The 18,246-nt window shown below is 44.2% G+C and overlaps 1 long non-coding RNA gene across 3 annotated transcripts; it reads left to right on the top strand.

Moving 5' to 3' along the window:
- Positions 1–301: 301 nt before the first annotated feature.
- Positions 302–16,229, top strand: LOC106149517. 3 transcript variants are annotated; one of them, XR_001235759.1, is made up of 6 exons: positions 302–825; positions 940–1,014; positions 1,107–1,245; positions 2,949–3,091; positions 5,012–5,081; positions 16,014–16,229. It is a non-coding gene; the product is annotated as an uncharacterized LOC106149517 (long non-coding RNA). The 3 variants fall into 3 exon arrangements; XR_001235760.1 differs by lacking the exon at positions 16,014–16,229 and adding an exon at positions 13,104–13,262; XR_001235761.1 differs by lacking the exons at positions 2,949–3,091; positions 16,014–16,229 and adding an exon at positions 13,104–13,262.
- The last annotated feature ends 2,017 nt before the right edge of the window (positions 16,230–18,246 follow it).

Here is an 18,246-nt window from a genome sequence, read left to right as displayed (position 1 = left end):
TTATTCTACCTAGGAAAGAAAACTGTGCAAACGAATTTCTTCACCAGTTTAAGTTTACAATAGCTATTAAGCATGTCAGAGATGGATTAATCTCCAGAGGGGCAAAACAGGAAGAGATAGCATATATTTCAACACGGGACCGACACAAGATATACTTAATAGTAAGAAGAACCTGTTAAACCTCAGCCTGAGTCACCAGGGTGTGACAAGAGCCCAAGGCCTCCAGCCCCTGAGTCCAGGCAAAACACACCAGACTGTAAGGCTGAAAACAGGAAACCGATCCAAAAAGGGAAAGCAGAGATGTACTTCTTGATAAAAGGTGACTGAGAAGATAGGAAGGTGTCTCATCACACACTCCAATGCGAGAGGCTCCCTGAGACTCTTCTCTAATTCCTGTCTCCCCAAGTCTCAGTTCTAAGCAAACCCTTTTGTTCCAGTCACCTCCAAGCCCTTGTTCCTCAGTTCCTCCTTCCTGTCTACCCGTCCTCCGATCACTATTTCTCTCCTTTTCCCTGACTTCAAATTCTTTCTCTCCAGTCTCTATCCCGAACAGACACACACAGACACCCAGTCACACAGACAGACAGACAGACACACACACACACACACACACACACACACACACACCCTTTCAGCCTCTTTTTCCACTCACACTAGCACTACAGGGAACAGAACACACAAGTGGGATTTGCTTAATATCACATTACAACTTAGACACACTAAAAATGCGGTGTATCATGTCTTTCTATAAGTGATATAAACTGCCATAGAAGCTCTCTTTCCCACCTTGCAGATGGCTGGGAAAGAGAAGAACAAACTTGCCAGGTGAGTCAATCGGCTACCTGGTTTATGCAGTCTCTTTCAGATTCATATGCCGACAGCTCAGAAACCCAAGCTTCCTCTAAGACTGTCCCTCCTCTCTTCTCCCTCCCTCCCAAGATGAAGACTCGTGGGCAGAGAAGAGATTACTTACCTCCAAGGAGCATGCCCGACCCCAGGGCTGGCACCTCAGAGGTAACCCCACACTATTCAGCCACACCCTGCTAATGGCATTGGAAGACTGGGGAACTTGGGGGTCCTGCCCCTGTTAACTGTCTTCTCCTTAGCACAGGCTGGTCTTCCAAGTCCTCAAAGCTACCCCCGCTCATCTTTCAAGTGCCCCTGATGGGCTAAGCTGGGGTTCATCTCATCTGCTGCTACCAGGACCCTAGGAGGCCTCTACTTTCAATTCCTGCTGCAGGACAGGTAAGAACTTCTGGATCCTTCCACACCACAGAAGCCAAGAGATTCTTGGGGTTCTATATTTGACCTTTTCTCTGCCTAGATATACTGCCTTCATCCATTTCTGATTCACTGCCTCAGAGACTCCATAGTAGATATTGTTGATCCACTTAGCTGTATCTAAGAAAACTACAAAACTCCCTGTTCTGCAAATATGGGCTCAAAAAGATACAGTTAGTTGTTAGCTCCATCTGTGCTTTGGTCATGAAAGTATGAGAAGAAAACAAGAGTGTATTTATTTGACAGCTGCCACCCTTCCTCTCCCTTCCTCTCCCGTCTTGGGTGGAGAGTACGTATGTGAGTGTAGGTGTGAGCGTGTGTGGTAGGTCTGTGTCTCCTTCCTGGCCATCACCACACTTCCCAACACACACACATCACTTCCTTTGGGTGGGAAATACTGTTTCAATTTCCTCCACGTTATGATTTAGATCCACAGTGTCTACCAAGAGCCTCACGTTTCAGAGATGGGCTTTGGAAGCTATCTGGATCATTTAAGTGCTGTGTGCTGTTGGAAGTTGGAGCCTGGTTGGAACAGGGAGGTCCCTGGGGACAGGACCTGGAAAAGCACTGCCTCCTCCCCTCCTACTCTGCTTCCTCTCTGCCTTGACATCGGCAGCTTTCTTCTGCAAGATCCCTCTGCCATGCTATCTCTGCCTTGGAACAAGCCAATCATGGGCTCACAAACTCCTCCTTCGAGTTTCAGGTGTTGGGTATTTTGTTCCACCTAAGAAAAGTGACAAAGATTTTGGTCATTGCTATGACTATACCTGACTATCCAGTTTAGAAGTCTTTGGAAATGGTTTGTGGGAGAAATTAGAGAGATTTTGAGAGGCTGGCTAGAGAAGCCCTACAGGGATATAAGCTGAATTTTATGGGCAGTACTGTCCAGAGTTCAGAAGACTGGAATGCTGATAGAAATGCACAGTAAAGGCTAGGTTTGTAGTTGTCCATTGACAACCAAGACTCCATCAGCAGCTGGGCTAGAGACCATTTGTATTATGCTCTGGCAGAAAATTTGTCTTTATTTTGCTTATGTCCCGAGACTTTACAAGAAACTAAGATTAAGAGTTGTGGACTAATTAAGTTGATGGAGGAAACTGCAAAGCACACTAACATCAGGTTGGGCATGGGTACTGCTGGTTCCTTTAGCCAGATCTAGAATGAAAAACAAATGTAAAAGTTTGCAATTTCATTAGAAAGGAAATGCTTTGGTAGAGAATGGTTACTGAAAAAATCAGCATTCAAAGAAGCTGAGAGCTATGCATGAGGACAATAGCAAAGATGGCTGGAAGGCATCTCACGAATAAGCAAGACCCACTCTTCACAGTCATAGGTCCAGGATCTCTTGCTAAAGAAGGGCTACCTATGGGGCTGGGGATTTAGCTCAGCGGCAAAGCGCCTGCCTGGCAAGTGCAAGGTCGTGAGTTCGGTTCCCGGTACTGGAGAAAAACAAAAAAAAAAAAAAAAAAAAAAGAATAAGCAAGACCCACTCTTCACAGTCATGGGCCCAGGATCTCTTGCTAAATAAGGGCTACCTAAAGATTTCTTTCATAGTGCTCAGTTATCCAGGCACTCACAGGCATCTGCAACCACAGCCCAAGAGGGCCTGGCTACTGCTAAAGCTGGCAGCAGACTTTGGCATCGTCCGTGTGATGTTTGTTTTACAGGATGCAGAATGCAAGGGTTGTGGTGGCCATGGAGGTTTCTGCTCCAATTTCAGAAGATCTGGGGACCCAAACAATGTATCTTTGTGAGGACAGTGTATGAAGAGTGAGGCCAAATGTACAGTGGACACTCCAGGAATTTGGAGGTACCAGGAATGTGGATCATCTGCTAAGGAAAGCCATAGGCAGTGAGTGGAGCCACCTAACAGAGGCCATGAGGGTTGCAACAGGCATTTCCACGGAAGAAAGGCTGCCCAAGCCTTTTGGATATCTCCCCACAGTCCGCCCTGGTGCTGGATATGCAACTACAGAATCTAAAGTTTCCTCTACTTGGTTCCAGTCTTGCTTTGGTTAAATTCCTTTCTATCTCCCCATTTCTCCCTTTTGGAATGACCATGTTTACAGTGTGCCACTTGTATGTTAGAATTATTTAACTTTCACCTGATCTTAGCCAAAGGGCTGACAAGTGATGCAGAATTGTTTCACTTTCTTTTTTATTTTTACAGTGGCTCACAGCTAAGAGTTTGCCTTAAGTCTCAGAGCAGACCTCAGACTTGGACTTTTCAGCAGTGCTGAAACTATTAAAATTTTGGTGACTCTTAGAGATGGACTAAGCGCATTTTGGACAAAGAGATGGGCATGAACCCTTTGGGGGCCAAGGTGGAATAGTGTGGTTTAGATTGCGAATGTCCCCTTCAAAGCTTTTGGGTCTTTGGGAAGATGGCTAGATCCTTGGGGATCGATCTGCTAATGAGTTCATAGCTGAGGGTGCTGTTAGGAGGTGGAGCCAGGTCCTGGAAGGGTGCATCTCCCCCGACCCCTCGCTTCTCACTCTGCTTCCTGGATGCCATGACATGAGCTGCTTTTCTCCACTATGTTCTTCTGTCACACCAATTCTGCCCAGGAGTAAGTCGATCACAGACTAAAACTGTGAGCCGAATTAACTCTCCTCCTGGAAGTTCCAGGTGTAGGTTTTCTGCCCGACCACCACCCTAAAACTTCATTTCAGGCTCCACTTAAATTCACCTCCACCCCATCCCACCACTCCAGAGAAGCCTTGAGTCAAGACCTGACCACTGGGGGTGAGATGAGGTTAAGGGAGGGCTGGGTCTGACACATCGCTCCATCCCTCCCTGTCTTGGCTCAAGAGGAGGGAGAGAGGAGGAGACAGAGTTCCTACTCAACAGGTTTAGCTGTCGCCCTCTCCCGACTGACTGCCCTGCTTCTCCAGCCAACACTGAGTGAGTGCCAGCGTACCAAGTCCACCTGCCAAAGAACACATGTGAGAATTAGCAAGAGGGCCTGGAGGGGCTTCTCCTCTGCATAGTCTCCTGTATGGAAAATTTAGCTCTAGCTGAACCAGTCCACTTACCCCTCAACTGTCCTCAGTAATGCACCCCATGTTATAGTGCACAGTACTAGCATGGAGGGGGTATTACAGTAAAATGGGTCAGAGACAGCTGACTTCTCTATTTCCTCTTGCCCTTCTCAAACCCTGGCCACGTCACACAGTAGGCCCGCAATCTCATAGCTCCACAGCAGCTTCTTCTCTCTCAATCTTCTCTTTCTACCTTGCATCTTGTCTCCTCTGAGGGGAATAGGCAGTCCCACCAGAGCTATCTAAGCAAGGGTCAAAGCAGGCACAGTTCTAAACACCAGCTGTGCTGTGCCTCTTTGTACATTTGGCAGTGGGAGTTACAAGCAGTCCCTCTTCCATGAGAAGGCAACGAATTACCCACCTCACTTCTTCCAGGCTTCTTTTATAGATCAGGACAGGATTTCAGGGAACAGGGATATGCATGGGGACTGATGCTCAGTTCCCAGCCCCTTAGGAAAGCTACAGCAAGCATCAGGCCCCAATTACTGCACTAATGTTAGTCCTGAGTACTTATGTCAAATATAGAGCAACAGAATTCTTCCTGCTTTCTTACCATCTTCATTTAATTTCCCCTATCATGGTAGAATCCCTTTCTAATTCTTTGAAAGCAGATAGACACTCACGTCCCTTGATGAATGAAATGAGTTCTGCCTAGATATCACTGAAATATGCCACATATCATTTCTAGGTCCCTTCTGAAGATCCTGTAACTCTGCAAGGACAAGGAAAGAAACAAGAAATTGTATTTGTGAAATGAGGTAAGTGCTTGAAATCCATGTCGGTTCTTATTTCTGAGTGAACCAAATGTATTTTTCCCAAGTGTTGCTCTTCTTGACCACTTATTTTCTACAGGTTAGCTATAACTCAATGATTTTCACTTCCTTCTACTACATCTTCTGTTCAGCTTTGTATTATTTTCACCAGTGTCTATTGCAAAAACAGTTCCTGCCAATGAATTTGGCTACCTTATGTGGTATTTGTAATTTTAAACACAATCTGAGCAGGATTTGGATTTTTTTTAACTGTTTCAATATGCAAAATGCTAGTGATGTTCAAGAATCTTTGCCTTGAAAGGATTGTGGATGTGTGTGTTTAGTCATCCACATCTTTAAAAGAAAGAAAGAAAGAAAGAAAGAAAGAAAGAAAGAAAGAAAGAAAGAAAAACAATTTTGTTAGAAACTGCAGTGTCAGTTTAATAGTAAAATGCCGCCTCCTGCTGGATGAATAGTATTCAACATGATAATCTGTAAAATTGCTGTGTATCATTGTATGAAAAAATATAAGAAAAACTTTCAAAGAAAATTTAAAGAATTCTAAAAATTTAAATAAAGTAGAATTACAGGACTAGAGTAAACCTTAGATTCTGTCTTTGAGGCAAGAAAATACCTAAGCTATCTATCCTATAGCTATGATTTGATTATCTGTCCTTTTAAAGATCTATTAATAGCAACTAAGGAAGTAGAAAATACATAATAAAATTGGAATTATCATAATTTTAATTTTCACATTTGGCCACTGTACTTAAAAATTGCAAGCACTCAATTTGCCTTGTCATTTATTCACATAAACATACACACATATATATTAACACTATGTACCTAGAAAAACTAGCTTGTGTTTTAATACATGGAATGAACATTTATGTACATACATAAATTTGAGCAAAACAATCTCTCTGCATCCAAGTTTCTGTTTCTATTTTTAAAATATTTTTTACCTGAAAACCTTTGCCTCACTAAAATGGCAAAGCACTATGTGAGATAGTAAACTGACTTCTTACCTCTAAGACTTTAGAAAATCACATACCTGCTGTGCATGAGGGCATAGGCTGTAATCCTCATACTCCACATGCTAAGACAGGAGGATCATTGTGAGTTCAAGGCCATCCTGGGCTATATAGTTCAAACCGATCTAAGTGGCATAGTGAAACCCTGTCTCAAAAACATCAATCCATCAATTGAAGAACAGAACCAGGTTTATGACCAAAATGAAAAGTATTTTGTTGGGTACAGTGATACATGTCTGTAATCCCAGCACTCAGGAGGCTGAGGCAGGAGGATCACAATGAGTTAGAGGCCAGGCTGGGCTACATGGTGAGTTCAAGCCAGTCCAACCTACACAGTGAAACCCTGTCTCAAAAACAAAACAAAACAATCCACTCTTTACTACTTAAAGAGATGGAGAAGAAGGTTATATGAAAGTAAAATGCACTCTCAACTCTCTAGGAATACTTTACTACCACAAAGCCAAAAGAGTGGGGGGGTCCAACCAAAGGTGACCTGGTCAGGAGCTCAGAAAAATCCTATCTGTTCAGCCTTATCCCTGAGCCAACATTCTCAGACTCTTGCTTAGAGCTTTGGCCTGGGATGATCAAAATCTGACCTTTTCCCTGGAGATGCTGAAGGGTCTTTCATAACCCTCTGAGGATCCTCCCACCAAATCAGGACTAGCAGAAGCCAGGTAAAAGACCAAGGGGCACTCCAAATGCTCCAGGCCCTACTCATCCCTTCTCTTATAGGCATGCAATTTAGTAACTCCATGCCTCAATTTTGACTATAAAATGGGAATAACAATATTATCTACCTCATCAGACTATTAAAAAGATAAAATGAATTAGTACAAGTAGAGCACGCAGAACCATGTCTGGTATGTGTGTTCTGTATGTGCCGGCTACTGCTCCTGGTGCCACTATTATTACTGTCACACTAATTTGTCTGTGGCATGCACTTGTGGACAGATCATGTGTCTGTTTCATAGCTTTCGATTTTCTAAGCCTGAAGGTTGACACTAAATCCTCTGGCCATCAATACTAAGAATTTCCTTCTTATACTACTCATATGACATTATTGTGACACACTTTTTATTTTTCAACTACAAAGTAATAAATTATGATGACAGTGCTATTTAATGGCATATTAGCAAAACCAAGCAAACAACTCTTTGTTTTACAGCTCTATATGCAGATGTCCCTGGAATAAGAGCTGAGACTTATGTACATTTCAAACTGTTAAACATTTTTATGACAAGGAAATATCCTAATTCTGTTTCAAGTCAAGCGTAGAAGGAGCCATCATATCTTTGACTCAAAATTCTTTGATAAATCACACTAAGAAAAATATTAGAAGGTACCAAAACTGTTTGATTGAAGACTAAAAATGACATTTGGCCGCTGGATGGCATTTAAATTATGTAGCCGGTTTTAGCTCACACTTGATCTATCTAAAACCTTAATTGGTTTGCACTTGGCCGAAACACTGACGATTCATATAAAAAGTACAGTATTGTGACACTGTGGGATTCCCGAGTTAGCTGGATTAAAGCTTAAATTCTCAGCTATAGACATAAAATCCTTTTGGAGCTATGAAAAAACGAGAAGTAATTTTAAATTTCTGCCTGAAATCTTCCTCAGATCATTTTTAAAGTAAATTATTGAAGCTAAACTTTTGAGACTGGGTAGCTTGGTGTCTTTTCGACTGGCTTCGGTGTAACATGAAGTCTTAATGACCGCAGAGTAGCACCGTTCACCGGCAGCTGTCCCGGTCGGCCGCGAGAACTTCGGAGCCGCTACCTTGCCAGCAGCTCCGGCAGCCTAATCATACCTGCCCTTTCCTTCGCGGTGAATTCCGAGCAAAGGCCAGCAATGGACTAGTAAAATATCTCAGAGGGGAGAAGAGTAGAACCCAAGCCGCAATGGATAAAAAGAGTATAAAGGCAGAAGAACAGCAGGCAGGTCCATTATTTTCTTTTTTTCTTTTTGTCTCCCACAAGGCTATTAAAGCACTTCTTTAAGATAGCCATGAGGATGAAATGGGTGACAAAAATAAACCACGAAATAAATTTATGTCCACCTACCCTAAAGTGGACAAGACACTGTTCTACTCGGGGAGACTTTCCCCCAACAGACGTTAAGGAGACAGCTAGTGATGCTTTACATGTAGCTCTTTTAGGTTTCAGCCAGTTTGCTGTCAGATTCAACCCCAAAGATGCTAAATTCAAATTGTCCACTAGATGGCCCTAATGTGTACCAAATAGCCTTAATTCTCAGGACAAAATGTAGCATCTGTAACATATAGGTGATTAAAGAAGTCCTTTCTAAAGGAAAACCATGTGATAATCATCTAAAAGGTTTAGTAAAAATTATAGATTACCTAAGAAGATGGAGAACTGAACACAAGTTTTTATCTCCACTCCAAATACAAGAGGAAAATAAAAGAGAAATTCACAGGGAAATAAAGAATGAGACAAAACGCCGCGGACCAAATCACATTTTTAGGAAGCTTCAACATGATGGCTGAGTGTCAGTTGACCTAAGAAAAAACTAAATCCAAGCACCTACAGATGGGGACCAGTGAGAAGCACGTCTACCCCCAGAAATTTGGGGGATGGGGGTCAAGGACTGAAAATGCTCGCCCCCCCAGCCCGGTGTGGAGGCACACCCACACCTATAATTCCAGCACTGGGAGGTTGAGGCAGGACGATTGCTGAGTTGTGAGTTCGAGACCAGATTAAACTACATGGTGAGACACTGTGTCAAAAAAAAAAAAAAAGACATCCTCCCCCCAAGTCCTGGAAAGACAGTGGCTTGGGGAACTGAAAATAAAAGAATATTGGGGAAGTCCACACAATGGCCTGCAGAAGCTCCCAGCCCCTTTCCCCCAGTTGTTTCCCTAAAAGCTATCAGTCAAGGCCAACTGTACCTTTGCAAACCAGATACTGATGTGGCCTAGTATTTGCCAAGCCCGTACGAAGCGATCTGCTGTTCACCCTCCAGAAAAGCTTACGGTGCACTGGGCTCTCCCTGCCCTCTCCACACACTCAGCTTTCTGCCTCTGCTCTTAGACAGACAAGCCAGGCATGGGAGCACAGATGGGGGGGGTAAAAGAATGATGTGCGTCACACACATATACCAACGACCCACAGTGAATGTACTCAGCATGTATCACAAACATACACCCATAAAAATATAAAAAACAAAACATTTATCTTGATTACAACTTTTGTGGTTTTTAAGTTTTGCAGCTGAAGTAAGGGCTCACTTCCTTTGCCTGGGCCCCACCCGAGGGACGTTTTGATTACTTTTGAGATATTGATACCCATGCTTTTCCTCGGAAGCTCGCAGAAGCATCTATATCCAAACAGCACACAGTAAAAGCAAACAAGCATGAATGCTAAACAAAGGGGCTTTCATCGGATAATGATGAAATGTTCTCCCTCATGGAATAAATACAGCCCATCTCTCCCAAGGGACACAGATATCTGCAGCCCTTGTTTAAAAACACCAGCCCACCTGTTAATTCTATGCACATTCCCTAAGAGAAAAATCATTACATGGCAGTTTTATTGGCTTCAGAAGCCATAGAGGACTTGAGGAATATGTCTTCACTTTGAGAAAACATCTACAGGGAAATTTTTCAGAGTTGAATGATAGAGTATAAGTGGCCCCCAATTTTCTGACATGCCTCCTATTATAGAGAGGTGTGGGGTCTAGGCCACTACCTCTTGCACTGGAGCAGGATTGTGGTGGCTTCAAACAATAGTATGTGACTTGATACTGGACAAAAAGACCAGGCAGTCTGCCATATGCACTATGACACTTAGACTTGGAGCCCCCAAAAGGTGCTAGTCTTGACAACCCTGAGAACACTAGCTTTAAGGAGAGTAAGCCATATGAAGCAGTCCAGAGTAGATATCCTTCCAGCAGTCCTAATTTTTGAGCCAACCTATCTCATGGGTTGAGACCTAAGACCTCAAGAAGGAAAGATCAACCATCCCTACCGTGTCTCTTCTGCATAGATCCACAAAATCCATGGATATAACAAAATGGTTGTTTCAAAATTCTGAATTGTGCTAATTTTCTAAGCCAAAATAGTGACCACACAGTGTATGGGAAGCAAAAATATTTACTACCACCATAAATGAGTAGACTCATTTTCCAAAAACACTCCAGTGATTTCAGAATGGAAGTTCACAACACTGGAATAAAAGCTTTCCCAAATAATCTGAAGTAATCTTTGCACACACATATTGTCCTAATTGATGCTCTTATAGCTTTAGGGCAATCAAGGATATAAAGCCCAACCCCTTGCTAACACTATCTGATCAAATGCTTGTTAACTGTGAAAGTATTTGCCATGACCAGGTGCTGGGGATGGAACCCAGGACCCTAAGCATGCTAGGCAAGCGCTGTACCGCTGAGCTATACCCCAGCTCCAAGAGAATCTTAGCTGTAAAATGAAAGGATAAAGCGAGCAAATGCCTGGCCCTTTCAGCGCTCATTTTGAATTTTATTCCATGGGTGCAGATGCTCATAAAATGTATGCTCAAACTTCCCAAAAGCACACTTCATTGGTATTTTCCTGGTAAGGATATTATGCCATATCCTAGTTCTAGCTGTGAAAATAGCAACAGTATTGCTGACATTTTAAAGACTAATACCGTATAATCATATTTTTGTTTGTATTTTAAAGCCACAGAAACTAAATTAACCCCCAACGATGTTCTTGCTCCCCCTTTAAACACCACCTCCAGTAAGGCTAATAAAGTCCTACAAACAGTCTTCCTGAACTAAGGAAGCTTTATTTCTACCATTCTGGGATCCAGGTTCCTGACCTCATGGTTTACTTCTAAAATAAGAAAGTCAGCCACCACCCGAAACCAGATGTGGTGGCTCCCGCCTGCAATCTCAACACTCTGGGAGGTAGGAGGAGCAATAACACAAGCCCCACCTGGGCAGCTGAGGGACACAGTGAGACCCTGTCTCAAAATAAAGAAGAAAAAAAGGGCTGAGAACATAGCTCAGTTGAAGGTCCTAGGTTCAATCCCTAGTTTTGCCAAAAAAAAATGTAGAAGGTAGAATTTTTTAAAAAAGAGAATATAGAATTACAGTACTTCTGGTGCTTGTTAACTTCAGGGTAGACATAACAGCATTGCCCAGATCTGGGAATAATTTATTCCAATATAAATGTATGGATTTAAGATAACAGAGTGTACCATTTTTTTCCGTTTTCACTGTCCAGCTACCAAATGCTATTGAAATAAGCAATTATTTTGAAATTACACAATACAGAGCAGTGCTTTTCTTTCAATACAGAGAACTAAGACACACAGAAAACTGAAGTATATTCAAATGCTTTAGAAAAATAGGAAATACGTTTCCATCCAATTTCTACAAGTTACTATTGATCAAGCAGAATTACACACACCAAAGAGATAAATTACTGATAAGAGAGCACTTTTCAGTGAGTTGCTACATATTGAATACTTATTCTCTGAAAAGTGTGGGACCAGAAGTGCTTCAGATTTGGGAATTTTTGGATGTTGATATATTTACAAAGGATTTTGACATGTGGAGTATCCCTAACTCAAAAATTTTTCAGTTAGGAAAACTCAACCTGTATTAGTTTATTATAATGAACTCTATTTTTTTTTTTTCATTTTGGTTTGGTTTTTTGAGACAGAGTCTCACTATGTAGTTCAGGCTGGCCTTGAACTTGTGGCAATCTTCCTGCTCAGCCTCCTGAGTGCTGGTATTACAGGTGTACACCACCACACCCAGCTGTTTCATCAATTTTATTATTTATTTTATATTGTTATTGGTTCTTTATCACTAGACATTTTCACTCAAAAACTAGGGAACCAGAAACAGCAGCAGCAGTTCTGCCTCCCTGGAGGTGTATAGTTTTAGTGTGGTCCAGGGAAACAACACCCACCAGTAGAACTGAAAACCAATACTTGCATGCTGAGAGGCCTACAAGGGTGCCCATGGATTCTGGAAATATATATATTCCATTATTTCACCGAACAAAATTCACAATACCACCACTGAGTAAGCATGAACCCTGGTGATTCCCGCTGTATAAGTACTGGGTGCTACCAGACTGCGCCACTGCAGCTCTGTGATTACTTCTTCTGAGGCAACAAAAGCCGTAAATTTATTTAAATCACCTGAGGAAAGATGGCTCCTCACACATGGTTGTGTAGGGGTTGACTGGAAACGTGGTTTTTAATGCTGTAGAACGCACAACTACGTTGTTTGCAGTTGAGTTTTGCAATGTTTCAAGTGCCTCTGTCTGCTGTTGTTAGTGTAGCCCCTTCTGTTTACACAGAGGGTTTTTCTCCTGCTCGATTCTAAGCAGCTCACCATACGCTGTTCTCCCGCCCATCCCACCTTCCTCTTTTCCTTCACCATTCCTGCACACATACCTCTTCCTTTCAATGCACAGTTTAGGAATCAGAAGGCGGATTTTACCAGACAGGGAAAAGGGTTTTTCATGATGATTTAATAAGCCCATGGCTTCACCCATGTTAAGTAAGGTTCAACCAGTGACAGCTATGCTCATAGCCCAAACCAGAAGAAATTTTATGTCTCTCTGTATATGAACATTTGTCTCCAACAAATAACCTCAAAACAAGAAGATAACTTTTGTTAAGTAAAAACTACAGGTCACTATTTTGGACTAGGCCTCTGCACTAGGTCCCAACAGATCAGACTAAAAATAAAAGTGGAGGCACTCATACTAAACTTCCACATCGCCATACCCAAACCAAATTTCATCTGACTTTCCTAGATTAGGAGCAAGAGATTTCCCAAACAGCCCAGTTTCTGTAGGCAAAATAGTAAAGTTCCCTCTGCTTTACTCCTTGCAAAAAAGTAACATGTTGTTAGCAAGTTCTTTTTCTATTGTTTGGTCTCCTTGTTCCTGGCTTACAATGAAAGCAACTGAAACGTGCAATTCTTTTGTTCATTTCTGCTTTCTTCAATCCCCATCTGTAACATCAAGCCCAACGTGGTGGCTGGCACAAGGCTGTAATCCCAGCACTCGGGGAGCCTGAGGCCGGAGGACCCTGAATTCAAGCTGCATCTGGACACTTAGCAACTTAGCAAGCTCCTGACTCAAAGTGAAAAATGAAAAAGGGCTAGGGATGTAGGATAGCGCAAAGGCCCTGGATTGAGTCTCCAGTACCAACAAACAAACAAAGATTTGAGTACTGGAATAAATGAAAACAAGTATTAAGAGGAAAGTGGATGCACCTTGAGTTCATAATGCTAACATTATGAATAATAATCACACACAGGATAAACACGGCAAACTCATAGTATAAAGAGAAGAAATCAAGATGTTGGGGGAAACAGCAAGAACAACAAGCTCAGTATGTGTGAAACTGAGGAGCATATCGAGGGCAATTATTGGCAATGTCTTTTCCGATAATAAATTTTTAAAATTAAAAGCAACTTCCTCTTCTCAGTCTGTTAGAACCCTCACTCTATTTTACAGAATGAAGTACTGCTCAATTCCAGAACCATAAATAAACCAATGAAGATTGTAAAATTTTAATGTACTTTTTTGAGACAGGATTTCACTATGTAGTTCAGGCTGGCCTTGAACTCGACCTCACAGTGATCCTCCTGCCTCAGCCTCCTGAGCTGCTGAGATTGCAAGTATGCACCACTATACCTGGCTAATGTCCTTTGACACCCTTATGCAATTTTTTTTTTCTGGGCCGAGGATCAGCTGTGGGCCTCACACATGACATTGCAGGGCTCTACCACTGATCTATACTCTCATCCCAACAATAAACTTTTTAAATTTTCTTTTTATGATCATTTAAGGGAAAGGAAGGAAAAACTAGCTTAGTTGTCAAAAGAGAACTTAGTCCAAGCATGGTGACACATATCTGTAATCCCAGCAGCTCAGGAGGCTGAAAAAGGAGGATCACAAATCTGAGGTCTGCCTGGGCAATTTAGCAAGACCCTGCTCAAAATTTTAAAACTTAAAAAAAAAGAAGGTTGGGGATGAAGCTCCATGCAAAGGCCCTGTGGTAGGTTCCATTCTCAGTACATTTAGCCAATTTACAAGTGAATTCTATTCCAGGAGAACATTTCACAAGTCAGATTCATTCATAAGTCTGATGAAATGAGTCTTATACACCTTTGACAGAAAAATACAATGTAAAGCATAAAAAAACCACATGCACAAATACTGTGAACAAACTACTTTTAGTTACCTTTAAAAGTTGTTACAGTACAACTGTACCAACAAACAAAGTTGTTTTGTATGTTTTTTTACAAAAAAAGTTGTTACAGTACAACTGTAAATATAACAGTTATCTTAAAATGGTAGTACAGTACATACTACTATTTTAGCATACAGGGACTGCTCGGGGTAAACTGACAAGAAGAGAGTTACTAGGTGGAGGAGGAGGGTAGGCGGGAGATGGTGGAGCTGAAGGATCATCAGCAAGCGTCCTAGATTAGGACACAGGGTTGGTTTGTTTGTTTGTTTGAGACGGGGTCTTCCTTGTGGAGTTTTTGGGGTCTTCCATGTAAAGTATCATGTCATCTGCAAATAGTGATAGTTTTACTTCTTCCTTTCCTATCCTTATTCCTTTTATTTCTCTCCCTTATTCCTTTTATTTCTCTCTCCTTTTATTTCTCTCTCATTTTTTAATTGCTCTGGCTAGTGGTTCCAGAACTATATTGAACAGGATTGCTGACAGCGGACATCCTTCTCTTGTTCCCAAGTTTAAAGTAAAAGCTTTCAGTTTTTGTCCATTTAGAATGATGTTGGCTGTGGGATTGTCATAGATGGCTTTGATCAGGTTAAGGTAAAGACCATCTATTCCTATTTTCTGTAGAGTTTTTATCATAAATGCATATTGGACCTGAGACAGGGTCTTCCTATGCAGTTCAGGCTGGCCTTGTACTCACTATGTAGCCCAGCCTGGCCTCAAACTCAAGGTGCTTCTCCTTCCTTGGGCTCCTGAGTGCTGGGATTACAGCTCCACACCCGCCTGACACAGGTGTTTTGAAGGACTCGACTCTGTCAACCCTCTTGAAAAACCAGCGATCCAGTAGTGTCTGAGTAGTAGCTCTTTTTTTTTCTCATCATAGAGGACTCTATAGCACCGTATGGCCTTCTGAATGGCAGCTGCCACGTTTGTGTCTCAGTCTACGTTGGGGTCCTCTGCCTCAAAAACTAACAGTAAAGAAAACCTCCTTGCCATTTCCTATGTTGTTAATGTCTTTGATTCTTCCATTACGTCTTCCTCCTGGCCCTCTTCATCCACCAACTTTTTGCCTTGGTCCAATCTTTCAAATATTTTCGTTTTTGTTTCCATGGTTATTGCTCTGAGCTTCCTAGCAGTGCCCTCTGCATAACCACTGCTTCTCCTCTTGCTTCTGGACACCCTGGGCTCTGAGTGAGCACTGCACTACTGTATCCCATGCACTGTCCAGTAAGCACACAGTGGGAACGATGTCCGGCAGACACAACAGCTACTTCCGCAATATGTTCGCATCTAAGAATGTTCCTATCATGAGGTCCACTCCTATTCATGAAAGTTCATAACTCAAGTGTTTATAATTTGGGCTTACTGTACCACAAAAGAAAGATAACAAGTTAAAGATTAACCTCCAGGACCATACAAAACAAAAATTAGAGAGACAGTGGAGCAAAAGTGGGGAAGGGGAGCAAGAAAACTAAGGACAGGAACCAAAATCAGTACAGGAAAAAAGAAAAGTGACAGCTAAAGGCAGGCACAGCAAGTTCTAAAGAGACCTTATTCAAGCGTGCCATAGCATTAGCAGGACGAAGGCAATGGCCTGAATTCTATGCGTCCTGGACAAGTCAAAGAAATCTTTGGGTCTACTTCATAACCTGTAAATTACAGACGAATCCTTTCTTCTTAAGTTACCTGTCTAGGTGCTGAAACAGTCCATGGCAAGCAGGGCAGGCAGAAGGCAGGAGGGCGCAAGCAGCAAGCAAGCCACAAGCAAAGACCCTCTGTCTTTCCATTATGTTCCACGCAGAACACACACACACACACACACACACACACACACACACACACAGTGGGGCACCCTTACTCCTACCCAGGACTGTGCCAAATCAATCAGGGGATCAATTTAGTAATCACACACCCTTGATCCCAGCATCACAAGCTGTTTCGGGTACCTCTGAAAAACCCCACCCGTGACCACGTGAGGCTTTGGGTGGACATCTAGACACAAGCCATAACACTTCTGGATGTTGTGGTAAGTTGTTTTTATTTCCAACGTATCTTGAATTTCATTCGGGGTTTAAATCGCTTGCCAGACAATTAACTATCTTTTGAAATCTTTTTTTGGTCCAGCCTTTCAAAGCACCACGCCTGGGTAACCCAAGTCGGAGTTTTAGTATATGTGCTCCCAAAGCCAGCCCCCAAGTGAAAACCAAACTAAACTAAAAGTATGTTAACTTCAGGCTGAGTGCTGCCTACCCTAGCCACCATAAATTTACGAAAAAAGCTCACGCTCCCTCCGAGCGTCCACAGCAGGCGCGCACACACCTCTCAGCTGCCAGATACCTCGACCCCACACTCTGCTTCCTTTGTGACAACACCCCCACTGCGGACGCGACCAATTAGGGTGAGGCGTGCCTACGTTCCGCCCTTATTAGGAAATGGGCAGTGTGAGGACTTAATCTGAAGTTTTAGGAAATTACAAGAGGTCACGTCTCCGCCTACTCCAGCCGAAAGCCGACGGGAAATTCCGCCCAACCCCGCGCGGCCCTTGCGGACGCCACCCGCGAAAACAGACCCGCACGGCGCAGGCGCAAGCGAGCGCCGCTACGTCACAAGAGGACGGCGCCGCGGCGGCAGAGGGCGGGGACGTACGTCACGGCCGCGCCCGGGCGGAAGGCCGCACGCCGGAAGCCGGGCGAGTTAGGTCCGGCTGCAGGAAGGGCTGGCGGAGGGAGCGGGCCGTGCTTCCGGGTGTGAGGCGCGCCCCGCCCGCCCACGGTCCGCGGGTTTCGGCTTCCTGGCAGTGACGAGCTGGGCGCGCGGCGCCGCCTGACCGCGGGGAGGTCTTCCGGCCCCCGCGCGCCGGGTTGTTCCGGGCGAGTTCCGCGGGGCCGGTGGGCGGGGCCTGGGCCGGTGGGCGGGGCCTGGGCCGGTGGGCGGGGCCTGGGCCGGTGGGCGGGGCCGCGCAGAGCAGAGGCCCGGATCGCCGGGCCGGGAGGGGCAGAGGGCTTCCTCGCGGACCGTCTGCCGGTGCTCACGCTGCGGGGAGCGCTTCTCGCCTTCGATGAGTGGGGTTTGTGGACGGTGCGGCGTTGCCGCAGCCCGTGTAAAGACTGCGGAGGGCCGTGGCGGGGCGCGCCTGTGCACGGAGCTGCTGTGCACGTTGAGACTGGGGCCCGCGGAGACCGGGCTCACCCGACAGTTCGGCGTCGCGGTCTCAGAAGAGGAGGGAGGGGCTGGGAAGGAGCGCGCGGCTCGGGGTCAGGGCCCGATACGGGGGGCGGGGAGGAGGAAATGCCGTAATATTTTCCTTAATGAAAGTCGCTCATCGGAGCAAGCAGTGCCGCAAGGTTTTTGTATGGACAAGGTGAAGGGCAGGGCGGCCTGCTGGTGGCGGGGTAGAGTCGAAGTTTCTCCAGCACGTGCCGGGCCTTCTTGCAGCTGCCTCTTACCTCCCCGAACTCGCCCAAACCTAAGGCCCACGGATCCCAAAACGCGACGCAGGAAATGTTCTATGACTCACCAAAAGCAGTGCCTACGCAAGCTGACCTCTGTTTCTGGGTTTTAGTTGTAAGTTGAGCTAGACCTACCCCTAGCAGAATTGACAGTCTAAAAGAACAAATAAATTACGTTTAAGAGTCCTCTAATTTTCTGCTATGGAAGTTAGATGTACGCTACATATTCTTGAATGTGAAGGCAAAAAATTAGTGATGCAGCCAACACCTCCCACTGAACCCTGCTTCCCCCGTGAGGAGTAATGATGGTTACTGAGTCCAGTGATACATATAAAACCCTTTACAGTATAGTGCGAATGTGTATATCAACTGTAAGTAGCTGAGCGTGGTGGCACTCGGGAGGCTGAGGCAGGAGGATCGTTGCGAGTTCAGCCTGGGCTACAAAGTGAGCTCAAGGGCAGTCTGA

The sequence above is a fragment of the Chinchilla lanigera genome, unplaced genomic scaffold (genome assembly GCF_000276665.1).
Source record: "Chinchilla lanigera isolate Chin_1 unplaced genomic scaffold, ChiLan1.0 scaffold00047, whole genome shotgun sequence".
Classification (NCBI taxonomy): domain Eukaryota; kingdom Metazoa; phylum Chordata; class Mammalia; order Rodentia; family Chinchillidae; genus Chinchilla; species Chinchilla lanigera.
Note: the sequence above shows the minus strand (reverse complement) of the source record. Positions and strands in the feature narration are given on the sequence as shown.